Source organism: Mustela lutreola, chromosome 2 (genome assembly GCF_030435805.1).
Source record: "Mustela lutreola isolate mMusLut2 chromosome 2, mMusLut2.pri, whole genome shotgun sequence".
Taxonomy (NCBI): domain Eukaryota; kingdom Metazoa; phylum Chordata; class Mammalia; order Carnivora; family Mustelidae; genus Mustela; species Mustela lutreola.
In genome coordinates, this window is record NC_081291.1 from 198,409,266 (window position 1) to 198,435,384 (window position 26,119).

General features: G+C 37.1%; 1 long non-coding RNA gene across 1 annotated transcript in view; it reads left to right on the plus strand.

Moving 5' to 3' along the window:
- LOC131825264 (uncharacterized) overlaps positions 1–20,327 on the plus strand; it is a 57,825-nt gene extending 37,498 nt beyond the window's left edge. Inside the window, exons 4-5 of the long non-coding RNA XR_009351180.1 lie at positions 12,708–12,753; positions 20,273–20,327. This is a non-coding gene — a long non-coding RNA (uncharacterized LOC131825264). The remainder of the gene's footprint in view (positions 1–12,707; positions 12,754–20,272) is intronic.
- Positions 20,328–26,119: the final 5,792 nt, after the last annotated feature.

Genomic DNA, 26,119 nt, shown 5'->3' on the forward strand with positions numbered 1-26,119 from the left:
TTTCTTACACATACATATCTGTGATAAAGTTTAATTTATAAATTAGGCACTGTAAGAGATGAACAACAATAATAATCAAATAGAACAATCTTAACAATATGTTATAATAAAAGTTACATGAATGTGGTCTCTATCTCTCTTAAAGTATCTTATTGTATTATACTCAAACTTTTTGCAGTAACATGAGATGATAATGTGTCTAAGTGGTGAACTGAAGTGAGGAGAATGATGTGGGCATCGTGACATAACAGGTTACTATTGTCCTTCTGACACTGTGGGGGAGGACCATTGCTTCTGGACAGTGGGTCACTGGAACTGCAGATGAGTGGGGGGCTATTGTACTAACAAATAAAATTTGTATGGGGTATTAAAATAATACCCTATAATATACCAATATTTCCATCTCAGCCATGCGTAGATAATTTAAATGACCAATATCTAGTATTTGACCTTACCATATAAGAACACGATGTCTCTCCATGTATTCAAGTTTTCTTATATGGCCCATAAATATGTTTTAAGTATTCTTCTTACAATTTTATATTTTTGTGCAAATCTGAATCATTACTTTTATGTGGTTATTGCTGAATTAGAAGTCACAGAAATCCATACATACTATAATTTGGATATAAAAAGAAAATATAGTACCCAATCTCTAGTCTTTCTCCCACACCCAGAATTTGTCAGAATAGTTTTCAGTCTCTGTAAATGTACTCTGATCTACTATGTTAGAAGATATTCAATCTTTTGGTCATAATTTTCTGGGAATTGTAAGCCAATTAGAAATTCAAATCTGCTGTTTAGCAGGATCTGAATTCCAGTTTTGGTTCAGCTAAAGGATATGATATTTTAAAATATCAACATATTTTTAAAATCAATATCATTAAATTGTGTGTAAAGTTTTATTTTTTTTGTAGTTTTTTTAAAAAATTAACATATAATGTATTATTTGCCCAGGGGTACAGGTCTGTGATTCATCAGTCTTACACAATTCACAATTCACAGCGTTCACCATACCACATACCCTCCCCGATGTCCGTAAACCACCCACCCTATACCTCTTCCCCCAACCCCCAGCAACCCTGTTTGTTTCATGAAATTAAGAATCTCTTATAGTATGTCTCCCTCCCGATTCCATCATGTTTCACTTTTTGCCTCCCAACTCTCCATGATCTCCCGCCCTGCCTTTTAAATTCCTCATATCAGAGAGATCATATGATGATTGTCTTTCTCTGATCGACTTATTTTTCTTAGCATGATACCCTCTAGTTCCATCCACATCATTGCAAATGGAAAGATTTCATTTCTTTTCATGGCTGCACAGTATTCCCTTGTTTTGGTAATTTTTTAAAAAGATTTATTTTAGGACAAGAGAGAGAGAAATAGGCAGAGGGAGGAACAGAGGGAGAGGGAGAGAGAGAACCCAAGCAGACTCCCCACAGAGTGTGGAAACTGATATAGGGCTTGATCCCAGGACCCCAAGATCATGATCTGAGCTGAAATGAAGTGTAGGACGCTCAACCGACTGACCTACCCAGGATAACCCATGTGTAGGTTTTTAAACTTTTTACATATACTTTTCATTTCATTTCATAAAAATTTTATGAAATGCTTTATTCATTTATTTATTTATTTATTTTTGCTTTTGGCAGATATGCTGCAATTTAAAAAAGAAAAATACACGTTAACTTACTAGAGACCCACATTTTACTTTCTGCTACATTTGTTTATCGTTACATTACTTACTCCCTGGGTTTTAGGATTTAATACTTTTGGGGATGCCTCTTTCTCATAAACCCCACCCCCTGCCTCCCCTGATTGTTGTGCCTCATTCTGGTTTATTGGAGTGGTGAGGGCAGAGCTGACTCACAGGATCCCTGTAGACTGGACATTAGGATATGGGCCTCTACCATAGGACCAGCAAAGCGGTATCTCAAGCCTCATCCACAAAAGTTGATTTAGTCCAAGTCCTTCCAGATTTCATTCTTACTCTAACAACCCATGTCTTATAATAGGTAAAGAGTTCCATGACCAAGAATAGTAGGAGGAGCAAACTTCCAACACTGTCTGTGCTCCATGATCTCATCCTATGCATGTACTCTTCTCTTCATAGACTGGGATACTTCATACTTGCCAACTTATGCTCGAAGAGGATCAATCTATGTCATCATTTCCCTCATTTCTTAGCATCAATTGTGTTTTTCATTCACAAATGCCTAGGATATGTATCACCTAGGATATTTCACAGAAACTGATATATAGCAAAGGTGAGATGAGCATAAATGTTCATAGGCAAAAGGAGAGAAGTCATACTCTAAATATACCCAATCATAAAAAGAATTTAGAACATGTTCTAAAATAAATGGAAATGCAGTATGTGCCACAAAAAGCAAGATACACCAGTGAGGGTAGATTTGAAGTATCAGTTCAAGGTAGACTTTCACCCTTGAGCCAGGCTGCAGTTCTTTCCTTAAGTAGGATGTAATACATGTCAGAAGTTGCATATAAGAAATGTGCATGTGGGGACGCCTGGGTGGCTCAGTTGGTTGATCGTCTTCCTTGGGCTCAGATCATGATCCCAGGGTCTTGGGATTGAATCCCAGAAGAAGCGGGAAACCTGCTTCTCCCTCTGCCTGCTGCTTCCCCTGCTTGTGCTCCCTCCTTCCCTCTCTCTCTGACAAATAAATAATTAAAAATTTTTAAATGTGCATATATAATCACATTAAATCTTTCCATCAGTTAGGTTTTATTATTGCCCTTGATTTTTAGATAAGAGAACTGAAATTCAGAGAGATTAAGAAATTGGTTCTCTACGTTTGTATCTTTAGGGTAAATACCCAATAGTGCAATTGCTGGGTCCAACATGGATGGAACTAGAGCGTATCATGCTTAGCGAAATAAGTCAAGCAGAGAAAGACAACTATCATATGATCTCCCTGATATGAGGAAGTGGTGATGCAACATGGGGGCTTAAGTGGGTAGGAGAAGAATCAATGAAACAAGATGGGATTGGGAGGGAGACAAACCATAAGTGACTCTTAATCTAACAAAACAAACTGAGGGTTGCTGGGGGAGGGGGTTTGGGAGAAGGGGGTGGGATTATGGACATTGGGGAGGGTATGTGCTTTGGTGAGTGCTGTGAAGTGTGTAAACCTGGTGATTCACAGACCTGTACCCCTGGGGATAAAAATATATGTTTATAAAAAATAAATAAATAAATAAAATTAAAAAAAAAAACAAAGCAATATATATAGCAATCAATGGGATAGAAGTCACCATTAGATAGAGATATAAGAGGATATTTCTTGGAGATGACATTTGAGCAGAGAGTCAAATGACAAGAAGAAACCAGCCATCAAAAAATGAAGGAAGATCACTGCAGGAGAAGCTGAATGGTACGAAAATGGTAAGCTAAGAACACGAAGTCAGGCAGGATGGCTGGAACTTAGTAAGTGGATTGGAGAAGAGTAGCAGATGAGTTAGGGGTGAGAGAGAGAGAGAGAGAAGGACTAACAACCTGCATGGAAGGCATTTGAGTGTTACTCAAAGTGGAACAATTATAGCCAGAAGGAGGGTGTTCCGATTTGCCCAAGTTAGGTCGGGTATCCCTTGGGTTATATATTTTATTTATTTATTTTTATTTTTATTTTTTTAGAAACATAATATATTTTTATCCCCAGGGGTACAGATCTGTGAATCGCCAGGTTTACATACTTCACAGCACTCCCCATAGCACATACCCGCCCCAATGTCCATAATCCCACCCCCTTCTCCCCACCCCCCTCCCCCCAGCAACCCTGAGTTTGTTTTGTGAGATTAAGGGTCACTTATGGTTTGTCTCCCTCCCAATCCCACCTTGGGTTATATTTTAATGTGGCTGCTGTTCCTATAGCCAGAGGGCAGGAGGAGGAGGAGAAGGAGGAAAAGGAGAAGAAGCAAGAGTGATATTTCCTTATGGATGCCAAGGTTCTAGGCAGATAAAGCAAGGAACAATTCTGTTCTCTTCCTAGTTCTGTTCAAGCACTTCTGTTATAAATACCCTTAACTGTTAGTCCCATACCTTGTCAAGGACCAGCAGCCACTATTCTTGCAAAACCAGCTTTATCTAGAAGGTTATAGTTTCTACTAATTTTAAATATTTTAAATTTTCTGTTCTTCCATGGAATGTTAAGGCTTTTTGAAAGGACTAGCTCAGTTAGAATATCATCCAATGTTGGAAAGTTATCTTTGTAACGCTGATTTATTGACCGATTATCTGGTGGCTAGTATCTATTTGGATATTGTCTATTGCTTCTAGGCACTGGCTTCCAGTTAGATTTCACTGGGATTTGTATCTTAAATTCCCTATCTTCCAAGTTGTTATTTGCCATGCTTATTTTCCATTTTCCTAGGAAAAATTATTGCACCCTGAGGGTGTTTGCTAGATCTCAGGCAAGGAGTATCCCACAGCTATAAAAGCAAGTGAGACTAATGGGAAAATGGAGTAAAATAGAAAGGGATGCCAGGAGAAAAGAGAGAATCTGAGAGCAAAAAGAAAAGGGAAACTATACAGAGAGTCAAGATAGTAGTCATATCAAAAAACAAATGGCCTGAAGAGTTATGAATTGCTGCAGCAGAATTAATGGGATGGAAAATTCCTCAAGGAAAGGAGCCAAGTAAAAGAAGAAAAAACAGCATAAAAGCAAGAAAAAAAAAACCAAAATAGGAGTAAAGAAAAAATTTAAAACCCCAAGTACAAGGTGAAAGTGGAAAACAAAAGAATGGATGAATTAAGAAATGGTGCACTGCATTAAAGCAAATGTATTCTGTTTTCTTTATTCTTATCTTTAACTGGCTTTGCATTTCTCCAGTAGCAAAGCCAAACTGAAAGGATAATTTTGTTTATGTACCCAATTTGCATAATTGTGCAATATAAATTACAATGCTAATTAAGGACAGCCCTTGGGCTTCTGGAATTGGGTCAAAGTGGCTCCCTGAGTGCAAGGAGGTTGGGGCATTGGCTCTGTCCCCTCTCCCACCGCAGGGAAGCCAGGCAAGAGAAAAGAACCTTTCTGACAGTGTGTGAAATCTTGTCAGAATTTGTTGAAGACCCAGAACTGTACATCTCACTCTAAAATTTGGCTTTTAAAATCATCTTTGTGTGATTCTGCAATGAGGCGCTTGAAAGCTAAAAGTTCTCCTAAAGGCTGTATTGGTTATCTTTTCATGAGGGTTTGGTTTTTTTTTTTTTTTTTTTTTTTCCTCACCTTTTTTTTATTCAGGGGAAAAAAAAATTTTTTTTTCCAAACTGTAGATAACTGAGTGTGAACCTGGCATGCAATATTTTCTCACTGGACTGTTGCCAGAATTGTCCCAAACCAGTGTGTATGCGTGCTCCTCTCTTCCTGAGCCCAGGGAAGACGACAAGCTGATTTCTGAGCTTTAGTTAAATTCATATCCTTAAAATGAACTAAGCTATTGCACTGTAACTACATCAAAAATTCATTCCCAGAGTCTCTGCTCTATTTCTAATAGGGGTCTGTAAGATAGAGGGTTGATATATTCCTTAGCTGAGATTTTTGAAGAATATTTCTGAGTTCTGTTTGACTTATTTCCAACATTTTGAGGAAACTCTATGCTGTTTTCCAGAGTGGCTGCACCAGCTTGCATTCCATATTACCATAAGTAACACTTAATCTCACAAAACAAACTGAGGGTTGCTGGGGGGAGGGGGTTTGGGAGAAGGGGGTGGGATTATGGACATTGGGGAGGGTATGTGCTTTGGTGAGTGCTGTGAAGTGTGTAAACCTGGTGATTCACAGACCTGTACCCCTGGGGATAAAAATATATGTTTATAAAAAATAAAAAATTAATTAAAAAAAAAGAATATTTCTGAGTTCTATAGTGAAGGTTGGCAGAATAACAATGGAGGAGCCTGTTTTGAAGGTGGTGTTTTATGAGCTTTTTTAAGCCACTGAACCCCGACCTCAAGCAAAGCTTATATACAAAATAGAAAGAAGTATATTCAAAATCACTCACGTTGTGGTGCCTGGGTGACTCAGTGGGTTAAAGCCTCTGACTCTGGCTCAGGTCATGATCCCGGGGTCCTGGAATCAAGCCCCACATTGGGCTCTCTGCTCCACAGGGAGCCTGCTTCCTCCTCTCTCTCTCCTGCCAGCCTCTCTGCCTACTTGTGATCTCTGTCTGTCAGATAAATAAATAAATAAATAAATAAAAATCTTAAAAAAAAAAAAAATCACTCAGGTTGAAGGAAGGAAGAAGGGACAGCAGTGAGAGAGCCCCAATGTCCTATCTGAGGCTTCTCCATCCACTTTCTCCCTTCTCCTCCACCTTCTAAGAGTGTAGAAGCCACCTCCAGGAGGGATTTTTTACCACCTAACTTGGATAAGAGCAGTTAAGGATGTTGGTTATTTAAGCCATCTTTTGACCTTGACACCAAGAGGTTCTTTTCACTGAGATCATTGTAGGAATAATTAGAAAATATGCGGGACCTATTTTCTATCCTGTTACTTTACTTTCTAGAGCAATATTTTCCGAACACTTTAACATCAAGGCATACAAAAATAACTACCATTTCTATGGAAAACTGGGGTAAACTGGAAGAGAATTGCTCATGTTCCAACAGGACTGGCTCTGGGGCTCTGGCCAACCCAAACTTCCAGTTACCTGAGGCCACAGACGTTGGGTCACAGTTGGACATTACACTGAAGTCTGACAAATCCTAGTCTTGGGAACAACTGGAGAAGTTGGCAAAAATCTTGAGAATATTGTTTGTGCATGTAGATACAGCCATGGATAAATTTTCCAATTTACTTCTGGTATATGAGACCATACGCTTCCCATTTTGTTAAAGTTAGCCTGAATTGAGTTTCATTCTCAGTTGGAAGATTCCTTATTGATATATATTTTCATTTTATAAAATTCAGATCTAATAGGTCATGTTCCAGTTTAAAACTCTCTAGGACTCAACATTTCATATAGGATAAGATCCAGACCTTTATCCAATTATAACTAATATACAGGTTTACCAGTAATAAAACCAATATAGAGATGGTATTCCATCTAACCAGTTTACAGATGACAACGTTAGCTAAGAGTGGTCACCAGTGTGCCTCTGGTCTGGCTGGTGTCCTTTTATTACCATAGTTGAACAGCCCTCAACAGATAGATTGCTTGCTATTCCTGGAGCTGATACACGTTTTGGTAATTTTTTTTTTCTCTTTTTCTTCTATTGCTCAGGATTTACTCATTCTAGCCCTTTACTCCTGCATATACTCTGATCCTGGTTGTAAAGGCATAATCTTACAATGCAGGCATTTTATGGAATACTTCTTCTGGTGGTTGCATATATATTGAGAACACTTACTATAGAGCCTCAGAGCAGTGTTTCTCAAAGAGTGGTTCCTGGGCCATGAGTACCATCAGCACCTGGGAAATTTTGAGTAATAAAAATTCCTAGGCCCAACCTCAGACCCACTGAATCCAAAATTCTGGGGATAGGGCCCAGAAATCTGTTTTAGCCAGGGGATTCTCTTGCACAATAAAGGGTGCACACCATTGTTAAGGAGGATCAGGCTTGGAGAACATCTCCAGGACTCCAGGATCATGACCTGAGCCAAAGGCAGTTGCTTAGCCAACTGAGCCACCCAGGTGCCCTTTTCATGCCTTTTTAAACTTGTGTCTCATTGGCACTTTCTCTTCTGTGGGGAACTCATTCATTCCAAGGGTGAAGCTTTCCTAATCAACTTTTTGTAGTTTAACAATTTCATGCCCACTTTGTATGAGGAGTTTGGTTCTCGCTTCTCTGGGTGGTTCTTGGAAGACTAGAAAAATCAAACAAATTAGATTTTTATTAGTCTCCCACCATCATATCTCCTTCAGAGTGGAATTTTGAAATTATCATATACACTTTTCTCCTCCTCTTAGATCTACCTTCTTGCTGATTTCAGCTTAGCATTAAAATCATATTTCTTAAGCATACAAAAACTGATGACATTGTCCAGTCCAAAATAATCCACACTGCATGGCAAGAATACATCATTCCCAAGTTAAACTCATGTCATGCAAAATCCACCAAGAAGGCAAAATACATTTGCGTAGAGTGAACTTTGACTATTCTTGAATCCTAAGTAGACATTGATATAAGCCCTATTTAGGAGTTTAGAGTATCATCAGCTCCCAGACTTCCTGAGCTCAGATTCTGATCCACCATTTACTTACTATGGGACCCTGAGAAGCCCTCTGTGTTTCAGCTTCTTTCTCTTCCTTTCATAAAGAATTTGTTTAGTGAATTTTAGCTAATGCTATAGTTGAAGCAACATTCTGCAAAGGATTCCTACTTGTAGTAGTCAGGTAAGATTTATCTAAGTATTCATCTCTAAAAGCACATAGAAACTAACACTGGAGATAGAGAATTAGTTAGGAATGATTAAATCTGTACTGGGAAATGAAAACAAAATGAGTAGTTCTTATAAAACTTGCAGTATGTACTTAAACCTAATATAACTTTCATCCATATAAAATGAGATTTAGTAAAGTTTTCAACTTTCCTAAGCCCAGAAATTGGTACCAATTTTAGCGAAAATAATTGTTCTGTTATTACTAATCTGCCTTGTTTTCATTTGACTATGTAAGTCTTTCTTCCTTTTTTGAGAGCGTCATTCTCTTCTAGCCCTTCTGGTTTAGAAGATGTTACCTTAATGTTTATGAATAGATTGGGCTGATACGCTGTTACTTTCATGGCTATAAGTCCACATTGTGTGAACATTGTGGAAAATGTTTGAAAATTTGTAAATAGCTCAAAGTTTATGTTATGATAAGATTCCTGATATAAACAAGTCCAAAAGAAGTTTGGCTTCTCTCTACTTTGGCTACAAAAGCCTGCCGGGAATTATTAATTATCCCAGGAATGTCCCTGATCCCTGTTGGCATACTCTTTGGGTGTCTGGGCTTAAATGGTACTGTTTTTCCATTTTGTAAGTTGTTTCCTATTGGCTACATTTCTGCTTTTCTAATTACATCCATCCTATAGTTTCTAGAATTGATAATTCACTTAAATATTACACATCTGACTGTATATATTTATTAAAAATTTATTAAGTGCCAAGCCCTGGTCTAGGCATTAAAAATACAATAGGAACTGGTGTTCTTGCCATCATGATACTTATATTACCTTAGTGAAATAAACTAATTTCCTAGAAGACAGAAACTAAAGTTCATTGTGTCTTCTTGTTCTTAATAGAGCACTTGGGACATCAATAGATGCTCAATAAAAATTACTGGCTTACTAAAATAAACATTACACTCAAGACATTAGAACATTTTGAGGAGCCTGGATGAAGGAAATTTGTTAAGTATAGATTTACACAGTGAGGGATTATTTGAGCTGCAAGGAACTTAAAAGGATACCTTGTGAAAAGGCTTACTTTTTAGGTGGAGTAGCAGAGAAAATACCCATGCCAGTAATTAAAAATTGACTGTAACTGGGTAGCATGCCATACCCCCACATATGATGTTGGAGTCATAGGAAGTATTAGAAAGAGTGCTAAGTTGGGAATGAAGAAATCAGGGTTGGCTTGGTCACTTAGTAGCTATATTACTATAGGCAAGTCTCTTAAATTCACAAAACCCATGTAAAATGGCTCATTGGAACTTTCAGGAATGTTGTGAAAATTAAAGGAATAGAATATTCTGAAACTCTTTGATACATTTTTACAAATTTTAACTGTGTTTCCAAACAGACAGGATTGGGTTTGGAGAATGTGTCTTGAATGGAAAGGTACTATGAAAATAGGGAGTCTTTGGGAAAAGGGGAAACGTGCCCTAATTCATAATCATTTAGGACTGCCATGAAATTATCCTCCCCACCCCAATCTGAAATGTATAAATTAAGAATGTGTAACTTGATTATCAAGACATTCAACCACAGGGTGGTAACACAGAGTTGAGACCATTTTTGTATGGTAGAGCCAATCAAAAATATCTAATCTCTCTTATTGTCAAATATTTGGTACAGAAAAATCAGAATTTAAGTATTTCTCAAGCTAATCATGAAAGTGTTTAGCATATTTTGTGGACAATTTCTTGGATGATTAGTTAGTTTGGTCTTTGTTTTTCAGTAGGTACAACCACATTGTGAGATATTTATGAAGCTTAAAATCATGAAATGACCTAAGGCATTTTGGGAGATCCAAAGCAGTAGTGCAAACATTTTATTAAACTTGAGACCAACAGTTTGGGTTGTATATTTATTTCAAGATAGATTTTTAAATATTATTGAAAATACATTTCTCATTGCCACTTTTTAAAATTAACATATATTATTTGCCCCAGGGATACATGTCTGCGAATCATCAGGCTTACACATTTCACAGCACTCACCATATCACATGCCATCCCCAATGTCCATAACCCAGCCAACCTAACCGTACACCCCACCTCCCAGGACCCTCAGTGTTTTTCATGAGATTAAGAGTGTCTTATGGTTTGTCTCCCTCCTGATCCCATTTTATTTCATTTTTTTCCCTCCCTATCCCTGATGAGCCCCCACACTGCCTCTCAAATTCCTCATATCAGAGAGATCATATGATAATTGTCTTTCTCGGATTGTCTTATTCCACTTAACGTAATACCCTCTAGTTCCATCCATATCATTGTGAATGGCAAGATTTTGTTTCTTTTGATGGCTGCATAGTATTCCATTGTATGTATGTGTGTGTATATATATATATATATATATATATACACATATGCATATATATATATATATATATATATATATATACCACATCTTCTTTATCCGCTCATCTGTTGATGGACATCTAGGTTCTTTCCATAGTTTGTCTATTATGGACATTGCTGCTATAAACATTCAGGTGCACATGCCCTTCGGATCACTACATTTGTATCTTTAGGGTAAATACCCAGTAGTGCAGTTGCTGGGTTATAGGGTAGCTCTATTTTCAACTTTTTGAAGAGCCTCCATGCTGTTTTCCAGAGTGGTTGCACCAGCTTGCATTCCCACCAACAGTGAAGGAGGGTTCCCCTTTCTCTGTATCCTCGCCAACATCTGTCATTTCCTGACTTGTTAATTTTAGCCATTCTGACTGGTGTGAGGTAGTATCTCATTGTGGTTTTGATTTGTATTTCCCTGATGCCAAGTGATATTGAGCACTTTCTCCGTGTTTCTTGGCCATTTGGATGTCTTCTTTGTCGAAACATCTGTTCATGTCTTCTGCCCATTTCTTGTTTGGACTATTTGTTCTTTGTGTGTTGATTTTGATAAGTTCTTATAGATTTTTAGAATCTAGCCCTTTATCTGATATGTCATTTGTGAGTATCTTCCCCCATTCTGTCAGTTGTCTTTTGGTTTTGTTGACTGTTTCCATTGCCATTTTTTGATTTCCATTTTTACATTGTGAAAAATGCATTAAACTGAAAAACAGCAAACATGAAAACTGGGTTGTCAATTCACCCAGCTTGAATGTGTTGTCTTTGGAGACTTCTTTTCTGCACCCCCCAACTTTCCCCAATAAACATTCTTGTATGATGCTATCCTCTAATTTATGCTATCTTCCTCTATCATACTTTTGTGCTCACATGCCTATCTTTTGTATCAGACAATAAATCCCCTGATGGAGGACAGTTAGTCTTTTTTCTTCTTGGTCACTTTGGCACAGGGCCTGGCACACCACTGATGCATAATACATGTTTATTGATTCAAACACATTCTTTTTTTTTTTCTTTTCTGTCTTTTTTTTTTAAATTTTTTAATTTTTTATTTTTTATAAACACATTCTATTGAAATTAGTATGAATCTTTGATTAACTCTGGGAAAATGCTGCAAGGTTAGGACTCTCTATTTTTATTTTGATTCTGATTAAGCAATCATTTGAACCTCAGAACTTCTTAGTACTTGATACAGAGACATAGAAACCTGGGCAAATAACACTTAGATTTTTCCTATTCCTCAAAAAATATACTTAATCCTTTAAGGAAATGAATCTAATGAGGACATTCATAGAAATTGAATGTAACTGAGCAAAACAAAGTGACGTGTGTGTGTGTGTGTGTGTGTGTGTGTAATTTGGAGGTTAGATTGGACAAGGTTGTATCAAGATAGAGAATCTTGCCTGACAGTCACTAGTTGTAACAGACACAGCTAGATGCTTACTCAATATCCACTTCACTTTTCTTGCTTAACAGCCATGCCAGTTAAGTGGAAATATGTCCAGCTAACAATCTTGCTGACAGCTTCCAGTGCAGATAGAAGTGAGTCATGTGACCCAATTTTGGCCAATGATAACATTCCCATCTTTCCAGATGGATGCCTGGAGGAACAATCATCTTGCAATCATGAGGATTGAAACCACATTTTGGGAATGGTTTTAATAAGAGTACTAAAGAAATTTGGATCCTTGATGACCTTGAGCCACAATACTAATCCTACTCTTCCTATCCATGGGCTCGTTGCATGAGACAAACAAATCCCTATTTATTTAACTCACTGTTAGGTTTTCTTTAAACCACACACAGTTCTGATACATTTGCCTTCCTGGGGAAGAGTGTAGGACATGACTTGTGAAGTCTGATGAGACTCACAGGTGACCAAAATATCCTACTGAAACAACTTCATTTCAGCCCTGGGTGCAAGGGAATTGCTGTGAATGACATGTTGTGTCTGATCACTTTGTGTCTTTCTTTTTTAGTTTCTTCTGATCCTAAGGTTAAAGAACCCACAAAAGTTTTCTTGAGGTAAGCATGTAATTTCAGTGGACATCAATAGGTAAATTTAATATGGATGCCTAGGTTGGACAAAAATCAAATAAGCAACACCCCTCACATAACATTGCTTTAATTAAGTTTTATTTCTCTCTGGGTGTGATACATAGTGCAGAAGCACAATCAATGTACATGGAGATGTGCTTAAATCTTGCTCTTTTGTCCTATTTATATAATTTATTGTGTCAGTGGTTCTTAGGTGGTGTGCTTCTGCAGCTCATCATTGGAAAATACTTTCCAGATGTTCTGAAAATGTTTCATTAATTTGTATATTTTATTTTTGATAAGTAAATACACATGCTTGTGACTGAAAGAGAAAACACCCTTCCTTTAATCCCAGAGGATTTTATTTGGCCTTGAGAATAATTGATTCATGCCCTGCCTACTCCACCCTTATTATTCAAATAGAGATTATTGAAGAAAGCCTTGCCCTATAAATATAGCTGATCCAAAAATAAAAGGGGAAAATACTTTATTTTAATGATTCCTGTAGGATCTGGGTATAACTCCATTTTTTCCCTCCATTAAGAATCATATCATCCTAACACAGGTTCCATTCCTAAGTATCAACAATGAAACACAGTTTTAAAACAAGAATTGATGAAGTCTGTGGTAGCCTGTATCCATGGAAGTAATCTTTTTGGTTGGTGAATTTTCAGACTAGAAACCAGACCTATTATTTCTTGGCTTTGAGACAATAAAGAGAGGATGATAGTTCTACTCACATGTAGAACTATCTGTTATGAACAGCTATCATTACATACATTATGTTTCTCTTCACATATTACAGTTCATTGTCTTTGAGCAAAGTGCTTATCCATAGGAATATATATATGTGTGTTTATACTCATGCACATGTATGTGTGTGTGTGTGCTTGATTCATTAATTCTGGCCCCTTGTATATACCAAAGGAATGAGGAGAAATATTTATACCTCGAACTGAGGGACCTGGCTTAGTTCTACATCTGTACCATGTACTTTCTAGTATCTGATCCTTTACCGTAGAGAATGGAACCTAAAACTAAAATTGCATTTGCCAGTCTCCTTTGCAACTTGGTTCTGAATGAGATTATGTTTGACTGACCAGATGACCTCACATAACATTTGGAAGGTGGCAGTGAGAAAAAGATCACATGGAAGGCTGATTGTTTATTTTTAATTAGTTTTATTGGGGAAAACTTTATATAGACTACAGTGCGCACATTTTAAGTGTATAATTTATTGAGTTCCAAAAGCTTTATAGACCTGTGTAACCAGGATCAATATGAAGGTACATAACAAACCCTTCATCACAGAAAAATCCCTTGTACCTTCTTCCAGCCACTCCCCTAGCTCTCAATCTAGGCAACTATTGATCTTCTTTTTATTACATAGATCACCATTATCTTTCGTAGAGATCCGAATAAGTGGAATTATGTATGTATGCTCGCTAACTCTACCTTTATTTCACTCAGCATAGTGTGTCTGGAATTTATCCATACTACTGATGTGGTAGACAGGATTTTAAGATGACCCCCAAGATTCTTACCTCTCGGGATATACATACCTTCTCTCAGTTATTCAAGCTAAGACTAATTCAGGTGCTATTAGGAAAGAATTTTTTCAGATGTAATAGAGTCTCTAATACATTTACTTTAAGTGAGAAGACTTTCCTGTTGAACCTGACCTAAGCAGATGAGCCTTTAGAAAAAGTTAAAGATATTTGAAGCATGAGAGAAACTCTACTGTTGGCTTTTAAAGAGAAAATGCCCCTGTTATCAAGAAAGCCTTGAGGCAGAGAGCACCAGGTAGCCTCTAGGAGTTGAAAACAACCCTGTGTTGACAGCCAACAAGAAAGCTGCTCCCTCAGTGTTACAATTGTAAAGAATTGAATTCTGCCAATAACCACGTGGACTTAACAGAGACTGAGCCTCCTAAGACCACAGCAGTGTTCAACACTTTGAATTCAGTCTATTGAGAGCTGAGCAGAAATCCCAGCTATGCCATGCACAAACTTATGGTGTACAGAAGCAGGAGTTAATAATAGATGGGCCTTATTTGAAGCTGCCAAGTTTGCAGTAATTTGTTATGTACCAATAGAAAAGGAATATATTATACAGATCATTAGATTGTTCCTTTTTTATTGGCAAATATATGAATTATTATTGCAAGATAGCAAGTCAACAATTCAGTGTCTGAAACAACACATTTACTGTCTTATTGTTTCTGTAGGTCAACAATCTGGGCATGGCCTATGTGAATAACCCACTGATTCAGGGTTGCTTATAAGCCTACAAGCAGTGTAGGCCAGCACTGAGGTCTCATCTGAAAGATAATTTGGGAAGAGACCACTTTCAGCCTCACTTAAGGAGATTGTTGGCAAGGTTCATTTCCTTTGGGGTTGTTAGACTGATGGTCTCAGGTCCTGGATAGCTTTAGCCAGAGGCACTTTCCTTTCATTGCCTTGTGTGTCCCCCAACCCACGATGGCAATTTGCTTCATCAAAACCAACAAAGAAGGGAGTCTGCTAGTAAGATGCTACAGTCTCTAGTAATACAGTCACAGAATTGACATTCCCTGAATAATGAGATACTTTATTTGTCAGAAAGAAATTTCTCAAGGAGAGAGAAGGAGATCACACAAAGCTGTGAGTACATTTGGTAGCTGGGATTACTGGGAATTAGAAGCTACCTACCACCATGAGTAGTATTCCATTATATGAATATACCATTTGACTGTAGATAGACATTTAACTCAATGCCAGATCTGGACTATTAATTAGGGAAAAAAACCACAGGAGTTTCTATGAACATTCAAAGTATTAGTGTTTGTGTGCATGTTTCATTTGTCTTAAATGAAATTGCAGGGTAATATAGAAAGGGTATGTTTAATATGAATAAGAAACTGCTCCAAATGCTTTCCAAAGTGATTTTACACTCCTAACAATGTACAAGAATGTACCAGAGTCCCAGTTGTTCCTTATTTCTACAAAAACTTGGAAGTGTCAGTCAGCTTAATTCTAGGAAATATAAAGTTATTCATTATGGTTTTAATATGCATTTCCCTAGTGTATATCAGGTATGTTAAGCATCTTTTTGTATACTGAGAGGCTATTTGTAGATCTTCTTTTGTAAACTATGTTTAAATGAAATGCTAACTTTTTATTTCTAAATTCTTTATTATCGAAGTATCATTGACATACAATGTTATATTAGTTTCAGATATTTAACGTATTAATTCAACAACTCTGTATATTACTCAGTGCACACCATAAGTGTAGTTAACAACAATGTTATTACGACATTATTGACTATATTCTTCATGCTGTATTATTCATCTCCATGATTTATTTTATACCTGGAAGCTTTTAGTTCTTAATCTTCTTCATCTATTTCACCCATCCCTTGCCCACCTCCCCTCTGGCAACCCATTTCTTAATTTGGGTTGTTTTAATTACCGAGTTGTAAGAGTTCTTCCTATATTCTGCACACAACTCATATACCACGTATATGTATTACAAATGCCTTTTCTCAGTTTGTGGCTTGCATTTTCATTTTTAAAAACAACTGAAGAACAGTTTCATATTCAATGAAGTCCATTTTATCATTTTTTTCTGTCATGATTGCTATGGTTTGAACTATTTATGAAAATATTTTCATGTCAAAATAAAAATATTATATTTTTATCACAGAAGTTTTAGGACTTTGGTTTTCATTTTTACACCTTGGATCTATTATGAGTTAATTTTTGTACATATTTTGAGGTAAGGATTGGAATTATTTGTTTGTAGATACTTCCTATTTTTCCAGCACATTTTTCCAACACATTTGTTTCCTTTCCTTATCGAATTATTGCATCTAAATTATTATGTCTAAATTCAAATAACCATATTTGCATAGTCTTCTTTTATTTTTTTTTAAGATTTTATTTATTTATTTGACAAAGAGAAATCACAAGTACACTGAGAGGCAGGCAGAGAGAGAGAAGGAAGCAGGCTCCCTGCTAAGCAGAGCCCGATGCGGGACTCGATCCCAGGACCCTGAGATCATGACCCGAGCCGAAGGCAGCGGCCCAACCCACTCAGCCACCCAGGCGCCCTGCATAGTCTTCTTTTAAACCATTAACTATGTTTCATTAATCTATATGTGTATTTTTCACAAATACCATTGTCTTAATTACAGTAGATTTGTTAGAAATCTAGTATTCCAATTTTGGAATGAAGTTGTTTTTTTATGAAGTTTTTTATGAAGTTGTTTGGATATTTTAGATCCTTCGTGTTTCCCTCTAACTTTTCAAATTAGGTTGTCAACTTTTCTCAAAAATAAGTCTTGCTGGGATTATTAATAAGACTGTATGGAATCTATAGACAATTTAGGAAGAACTGATAGCTTTTAATATTGAGTACCCTAATCCATGAACATGGTATCTATCCCTCTCCATAATGCTCTTCTTTAATTTCTCACCAATGTTTTATAATTTTCAGTGTAGGTCTTGCAGTTTGTTTAATGCTAAGTAAGTATTTCATGGTTTTAGGTCCAAGAGTAAATACTTAAGAAAATTAATTTTCTTTTGTTCATTGCTAGCACATAAAAATACAATTGATTTCTATATTGATCTTGTGCAGTCTTGTTGTATTCACTTGTTAATTCTAGGAGATTTTTTGTAGGTTTCTTAGGAACATTTACATCCATCATCATGTTGTTTGCTAATTCAGACAGTTTTACTTCATACTTTCACACTGTGTGTCTTCAATTCTTTGTTGTGCTTTACTGAAGTTCACTAAAATATTGGTTAAGAATGGTGAGTGTGGAGATCCTTTCACTGTTTCAAATGTTAGGGAAAAAGCAGTTTTTCATTCCTCAGTACGATGTCAGCTATAGGTTTATATAGATACCCTTTATTAGGTTGAGAATGTTCCCTTCTATTACTAGTGTTCTGAGATTATAAACAGGTATTGAAATTTGTAAAATGTTTTTTCTGATTCTAGTGAAATGATATAATCTTTCTTCTCCTTTATGCTGTTAATTTAATGAATTATAATGATTGATATGAAAAAGTTAAATTAACTTTGCATTGCTGAAAAAGCCCTAGATGGTTATAACATATTCTCCCTTTAAAGATTTACTAGATTAAATTTTCTATTATTTGTTTAAGATTTTTGTGTTTGAGCTCATAAGGAATATTTGTACTTTTCATATAATATTTTGAATCAAGGTAGTGCTCTCTCTTAAAATGAATTAAGGAATGTTCTACTTTCCTATAATTTTCTCAAAAAGTTTGCATAAGATGGCATTATTTTTTCTTAAGTCTATTATAGAATTCACCAGTAAAGCCATATGAATCTGGAGATTTCTTTGTGAGGTCATCTTAAATTATAATTTCAATTTCCTTATTGGATGTATGGCTATTCATATTTTCTCTCTTTTTGAGTCATTTGCATAATTTGTTCCTTTAAAGGAATTTGTTCATTTTATCTATTTTTTAAATGCCTTGGCTTAACACCATTGTATTCACTTATTGTCCTTTTAATGTCAGTAGAATTTAAAATTCTGTCTCCTTTTACACCCCTAATACTGCTGATGTATAAATTCTCACTTTGTCTCAGTGTATTTTCCTTTGTATTTTTCCTGCTTAGGGTTTGTTGTGCATCTTATACAGTTAGGTTTTTCTTAAATTTGGAAAATTGTTCATTACAGCTTTAAATATTTGCTTTGTTACCACCACTTTCTAAGACTTCAGTTGTGCAGGTTTTAGACTCCTTAATGTCAATGAAATGCATTTCAGTATTTTCATTATTGCCTTCCTCTCTATGGAAGAGAGCTATTTTAATATCATTTCTGGTTCTGTTTCTATTGGCTAACTTTTCTCCTGGTCATGTGTGTCATATGCCTAGTTTTTACATGTCCAGTAATTTTTGATTAGATGCTGGATGCACACATTTTAAGTGGTTGTGGTCAGCAGTTGTCCCTCTTTAAAGAGCGCTGGTCTCTGTTTTAGAAATCAGTTTAGTTCCTTGCCATTTATCTTGCACTTTTTTGAGATTTCTGCTTATTTTTCTTAGGATATAAGTGGAGAAGCCTTTTATTTTGGGTATAATTTAGCTTCACTATTGAGATGTGGCTTTTGATATCTGAATTTCAAGAGTGATCAACAAAAATTCTCCATGTTGGCTGGACTACACTCAAAGGATCCCCAACTCTCCCAGTCAATTTTTACCTACTCTTATGGTGTTTCATCCTATATGTAAACATCATATTATCTAGCTAAGTCTCCAGGGAGCTTTATTACGATTTCTAGTGTTCTTTTCCTGCATAGTTTCATCTTCTTTGAAACTTCAATTCACTATTTCCATCCTTCTTAGAATTTACGATTTCCAATTTCTTTCTTGTCTACTTGATTTGAGAGCCATAATCTGCTTAGAACCATCTTTTATGCTCTATGTCCTAGAATATAAGTCTGGGTAGAAATCTAGGGCAATGACAAATCTCACCTTATTTGTTTCTGTGTTCTCAAGGATCACAGTCTTGAGTTGGCTGTTGTCCAATGTACAGAAATAGTACTTTAAAAATCTTTAATTGTATTTTTAGTGTATTTTTATTTGATGTCCCCTTATTTGTGTCCCTCCTCCAGTTTTACTGAGATATAATTGACATATGGCACTATGTAACTTTAAGGTATACAGCATAATGATTTGAGTTACATATATTGTCAAATGATTACCACAATAAGCTTAGCTAATATTCAATCACATCATATAGATATAAAAAAAAAGAAAGAAAGAAAGAAAAGAAAATTTCTTTTCCTGTATTGGGAACTCTTAGGGTTTACTCTCTTGACAACTGTCATACATACCATAGGAGTTTCAACTATAGTCATCGTGTTGTACATTGCATCCTTAATGCTTATTTATGTTATAACTAGAAGTTTGTACCTTTTGACCACCTTCATTTCAATGAAGTTTTTTTTTTCATTTACATAGTAGTTTAATGTACTTTAGTATACGTTATCCAGCTTTCTTTTTCTTTTCTTTTCTTTTTTTTTTTTTTTTTTTTTAGATTTTATTTATGTATTTAACAGACAGAGATCACAAGTAGGCAGAGAGGCAGGCAGAGAGAGGTGGGGAGGCAGGCTTTCCACTGAGCAGAGAGCCCAATTCGGGACTCGATTCCAGGACCCTGGGATCATGACCTGAGTTGAAGGCAGAGGCTTTAACCCACTGAGCCACCCATGCACCCCTTTATCCAGCTTTCTATTCACTCAAGTCAGGAAAGACTCAAATTCTTTCTATTTCACCATAGAAGCCGGAGTCCTCCTCTTCCTCCTCTGCTCCCTTTCCTCCTCTCCCTCCTCCTCCTCTCCTTCCTCCTCTTCCTTCTTTTTCTCCTGGCAAGCATGTTTTGTTTTGTTTTGTTTTTTTAATTTCTTAGTATTTTCAAGATTGTTTTCCAGTTACAGTGATTATTTTAGCATGTCTTAAGATTGCATCATGGAATGTTTATTTTTGTTGTGCAGCATGGATTACCTACAGTGATCGTGGCTTCTTGATTCCCAGATTATATCCCAATGGTGAGTTACAGAATGATAATTTAACAAATCTTGTTTTTAACTGGTTATGGTATAAAACTGGGTATTTTCCAACACTTGTACTTCTGTCCAATAGACTTAACTTCTTTTTTTTTTTTTTTTTAATTTTTTATTTTTTATAAACATATATTTTTATCCCCAGGGGTACAGGTCTGTGAATCACCAGGTTTACACACTTCACAGCACTCACCAAAGCACATACCCTCCCCAATGTCCATAATCCCACCCCCTTCTCCCAAACCCCCTCCCCCCAGCAACCCTCAGTTTGTTTCGTGAGATTAAGAGTCACTTATGGTTTGTCTCCCTCCCAATCCCATCTTGTTTCATTTATTCTTCTTCTACCCACTTAAGCCTCCATATTGCATCACCACTTCCTCATATCAGGGAGATCATATGGTAGTTGTCTTTCTCTGCTTGACTTATTTCGCTAAGCATGATACGCTCTAGTTCCATCCATGTTGTCACAAATGGCAAGATTTCATTTCTTTTGATGGCTGCATAGTATTCCATTGTGTATATATACCACTTCTTCTTGATCCATTCATCTGTTGATGGACATCTAGGTTCTCTCCATAGTTTGGCTATTGTGGACATTGCTGCTATAAACATTCGGGTGCACGTGCCCCTTTGGATCACTACGTTTGTATCTTTAGGGTAAATACCCAATAGTGCAATTGCTGGGTCATAGGGAAGTTCTATTTTCAACATTTTGAGGAACCTCCATGCTGTTTTCCAGAGTGGCTGCACCAGCTTGCATTCCCACCAACAGTGTAGGAGGGTTCCCCTTTCTCCGCATCCTCGCCAGCATCTGTCGTTTCCTGACTTGTTGATTTTAGCCATTCTGACTGGTGTGAGGTGATATCGCATTGTGGTTTTGATTTGTATTTCCCTGATGCCGAGTGATATGGAGCACTTTTTCATGTGTCTGTTGGCCATCTGGATGTCTTCTTTGCAGAAATGTCTGTTCATGTCTTCTGCCCATTTCTTGATTGGATTATTTGTTCTTTGGGTGTTGAGTTTGCTAAGTTCTTTATAGATTCTGGACACTAGTCCTTTATCTGATATGTCGTTTGCAAATATCTTCTCCCATTCTGTCAGTTGTCTTTTGATTTTGTTAACTGTTTCCTTTGCTGTGCAAAAGCTTTTGATCTTGATGAAATCCCAGTAGTTCATTTTTGCCCTTGCTTCCCTTGCCTTTGGCGTTGTTCCTAGGAAGATGTTGCTGCGGCAGAGGTCGAAGAGGTTGCTGCCCGTGTTCTCCTCAAGGATTTTGATGGATTCCTTTCGCACATTGAGATCCTTCATCCATTTTGAGTCTATTTTTGTGTGTGGTGTAAGGAAATGGTCCAATTTCATTTTTCTGCATGTGGCTGTCCAATTTTCCCAGCACCATTTATTGAAAAGGCTATCTTGTTTTTAACTGGTTATGGTATAAAACTGGGTATTTTCCAACACCTGTACTTCTGTCCAATAGACTTAACTTCTTCAATGCAGTTCTTATATAGTTCATTTTCTTAAAATATAATAGTGGCTCAGATTTTGCTACATGTCATCCACTTGGGGAAAAACACCAGTATTAGTTTCCTAAGGCTGCCATAATAAATACATTTGTGGCTTAAAACAACAGAGATTTATTCTCTCACAATTCTGGAGGTCCAAAGTCCCAAATCAAGTTGTCAGCAAAGGTGTATTTGCCCTAAAAGGCTCTAAAGAGAGAATCTCCCTTTGCCTCTTCAAGCATCTGGTGGGTCCTGAAATTACTTAATTATATCTGCAAAGTTCATTATTCTAAGTTAAGGCCATATTCTGAGGTTCTGAGTGGATATATCTTTTCTGGAAGGCCACAATTTAATGCACTATAATATTTAATGAGAAGAGTGTCATTTAGTACCAAACCCTTGAATTTCATGTTATAAGCTGATTAGAAAGTGTGAGTGGAAAATCTAACTTTCCAGGAAATGACTATAATATCATGAAATAAAATTTCTTTTTCTCTCTCTTTTCTCTAACTCCTTGTATTAGATCCTGTGCACAGGTTTCTACTGTCTGCTATAATAGTCACAAAAGAATGACATAATACTCTCCTTCCATATAGTTACTGATAAATCATGAATACACAAAAAGTTAGAACTTTGTTCAAGAGAACAAAATAACAGATGCCCAAAGGTGGAAAGTGAGTGGTGGTAAAATGAGTGAGTATGTAAATTTAGAGAAGAAAGGTCTGAAGTCTGGGTTCAACTGGAAAGTTTTCACAAATAAGAGGGAGTGGGAAGAGGCTTGGAATGTGAGGGATCAAATGGAGAATACTTTAGAAGGGAAAAAAGGAATAGGCCAAAGTGAATAAAGGCCCGGTCTTAAGCATGGGAATGGTGCTCAGGAAGAAGAGGTGAAAAATCCCATAATGAAGCAGTGAACTATGAATTAAATCTAGGATAAGAGTGTACCTTTATGATAGTATGATTTACAATAAATATATATTTGGTTTTCATCCTCATTGCTGGCTCAGAGCTCCTAAAAGCTTTGGAATTTACAAAGTGTGAGAGTATAGAAAGTGTCTTTTGCTATGTTACTGTTAACTTCTGGAAAGCACCTAAGAATGGGAGGGGAGAGGGGAGGGGGATGGAGGTCAAATGGCTAATGGCAGATGATTTAATCAGTCATGTCCTTGTAGTGAAACCCAACAAGACAAGGTTCAGAAAGCTTCCAAGTCAACGAACATATGGAAATTTGGAGAGAGTGGTGTGCTGGAGAAAGCATGGAAGTTCTGCACACTTTCCCCATACTTACCCTGTGCCTCTTTTCCATATGGCTGTTCTGGAATTATATCCTTGATAATAAACTAGCAATCTAGTAAGTAAAATGCTTCTCTGAGTCCTATGAGCTGCTCTAGCAGGTTGATCATACCCAAGGAGAGGGTTGTTGGAATTTCTAATCTATAGCCAGTTGCTCAGAAGCACAGCCAACAACCTGGACTTGTGAATGGCCTCCGATGTGGTGCAGCCTGCAGGACTGAGCCCTTAAGTTGGGGAATCTGATGCTATCCCTGGGTAGAAAGTACCAGAATTGAGTTGAACTGTAGGACATCTACCTGGAGACAAAGAATTGCTTGGTAGTGTGTGGAGAAACTTCCATGTGTTGGAATCAGGCATAGAATAATAGCCTTTATCCTACAAAAATAAAAATCCTCTTAGTTTGGGAGCATGGGATTGGAATGAGCTTCTCTCTTCTAGCTTGTTTCTGATTCCCACCTCCACCTCCTCCAATGTTGTTCCAACTTGGGCTTTGTAGTCTACCCTGCACATTCAGAACCTTTCCCCAGTCTTTGGCATTTCTTCACCCCTCCTCAAATCTTATAAACCCCTCTCCTCCCTCCTCTAAATCATTTTCCCAAAATTTTTATAGTGATTCTACTGTCATTTAGATGTGCATGGGGGCAGGTGGGCCATACACAGAAGTAGTTCTACCCACGGGCATTTTCTTTCATGTCAGACGCAGAACCTATTTAGATGTGGACTATACTTGAATATTCCTTTGGTTAATAGGTAGGGTTTCTCTATTTTCTATATATCCAACCCCACTATAATGAATGCAAAGCAGATTTATATTTATATTTAGCAAATGTGAGAGTGAGTGGTTATTTTTCTTAAATTTAGAAATAGTCTCAAAATATTCTTGAAGCTCCAGCCCTGGAATATTACTCTCATCTATTCATTATTTTATAAGAAAAATATGTGTGTGATAAAGGATTACGCACAAAATTGCCTTTAATACTGTACCTATTCTTAATTTAGTCTTTTCTGGAAATAAACAAAAAGGAGAATTAAAAGCTTGCCACAATATCTTCATGATGGTTATTTTTAAAACAATGAAAACAGCTTTATGGCGTAACCTGTGGTGTAAAATGTGGTCAGTTATGCATCTCCATTTCCCTTCCTGATTCTTTTCCTCCACACATCACATGACCACAAATAATCAAGTATCATATACGTGCTTTGTTTCCCAAGCCTTACATATTTTTTTAAAGAAGCACTTTAAAGGGCCCCGTGTTGTATAATGTATCATACACCTCAGGCAACACATGACCATGCTAATGGGTGGGCATAGGAAAACCATCCAGAGCCATGATTATTAAGAAAAAAAATTAATGTAGACTTGCTAGACACACATTCAGAAGTGTCTCCTCTCCTCTTAAACAAAAACAAAGCAATGAAGAAAAGAGTAGCCACAGATTCTGGAGGAGGAAGAATAATGTTTTAGCTATCCTATGCCAAAGTTATCTGCTCCTCCCATCGCCCAATCCTAACTAGAAGGTAAATTGATACACCCAGTAACAATAAACTGGCTCATAAGTGGCCTCAATTTTCCACTACAGTCTCTCCCACAAATGACAGGAAAATCCCAAGGGCCCAAGGAAGAAAACCTTCAACGGAAGGTAAGAGGTATTAAATTTGCTGAGCCTATGGAAAGAAAATATAAACACAGGTGTAAAAACTGTCTTTAGATGTGAAGTGGCAAGCTGCTTATTCCTGTGAGGATAAGGGCTGGTGCCTAAATTAATCCTGCCCCTGGCATGAATTGGAGAGAATCAGGTAATTTTACAAATGTGTCTGTTGCTATTATGGCTAAAGTGATGCAATATATGGGATAAAGGGCTTAGGTTGGGCAGTCTATAAAGTATTTTTTTTTTTACTATTTTTAAAGATTGTATTTATTTATTTCACACAGAGAGAGAACACAAACAGGGGGAATAGCAGGCAGAGGGAGAAGCAGGCTCCCCATTGAGCAGAGAACCGAATACAGGACTCAATCCTAAGACCCTGAGATCATGACCTGAGCCCCCACTCATCCCTAGGTCAGGCAGTTTAAACCACTTGCAGATTTTAGGATTTAAAACAGGGGTTGTCAATTTGTTTCTCTCAAGGGAGATACAGTAAATATTTTAGGTTTTGCAAGCCATATTTTGTCACAAGTTCCAAAATCTGCAACTGGAGCAGAAAGGCAGCAAGAGACCATAGGTAAAACAGCAGGTGTGGCTGTGGTCCAGCATGCCACACCTTGCCAGCTCCTGCTCTCAAGTATTTGACATCAGTTCCCAGAGCTGAGCCAAAACTCGGCTCTGGGTAGCGGGAATGAAAGTGGTTGATGCTGAGGTTTATTGTCGAGAAAGACCAAACTCTGACTCCCATAACTTCTGCTCATAAACATCTCTAAGGCAAAAGCTTGCTGGCAACACAAAGGAAACATCTATACCAATTCCACAGGCCTCCTTGCAACCAGATGGCTGCCCTCTTGCTTCAGTCCACAGCAATGCTGCAACTCGCATGGCCCAGGAAGATCAAGACTTTTCACCTAGCAAAGGGACTGAGTTAGGTGCCCTTTCTGCATGTTGAGAATAGAATATATTGTTTCTTACAGCCAAATTAATTAAGATATTTCAGCAGTTTAAACAAAATTGAAGTCTGATAGTTACACTAGATCAGAGGTCTCAAAAAGAGGGGATAGAACAATGTCTGGAAATGCTTTGGGTTGTTATAATTGGAGATTGGCTGCTACTAGGATCTTGTGGGGGCGGTTCGGGGTGCTGCTGAACATCCTATGGTGCATGGGACAGGCCCCCACAGCAAAGGATTATCCAGCCCAAAATGTCATAGTGCCAAGGTGGAGAAACACTGTGCTGATGCTTTCATAAACGCTTCCTTTAGTGAACATAATAATTACAACACAACTTACATTTTCTGGGGGAGTATTAAGAGCTGTCACAACATTAAAAAGTGG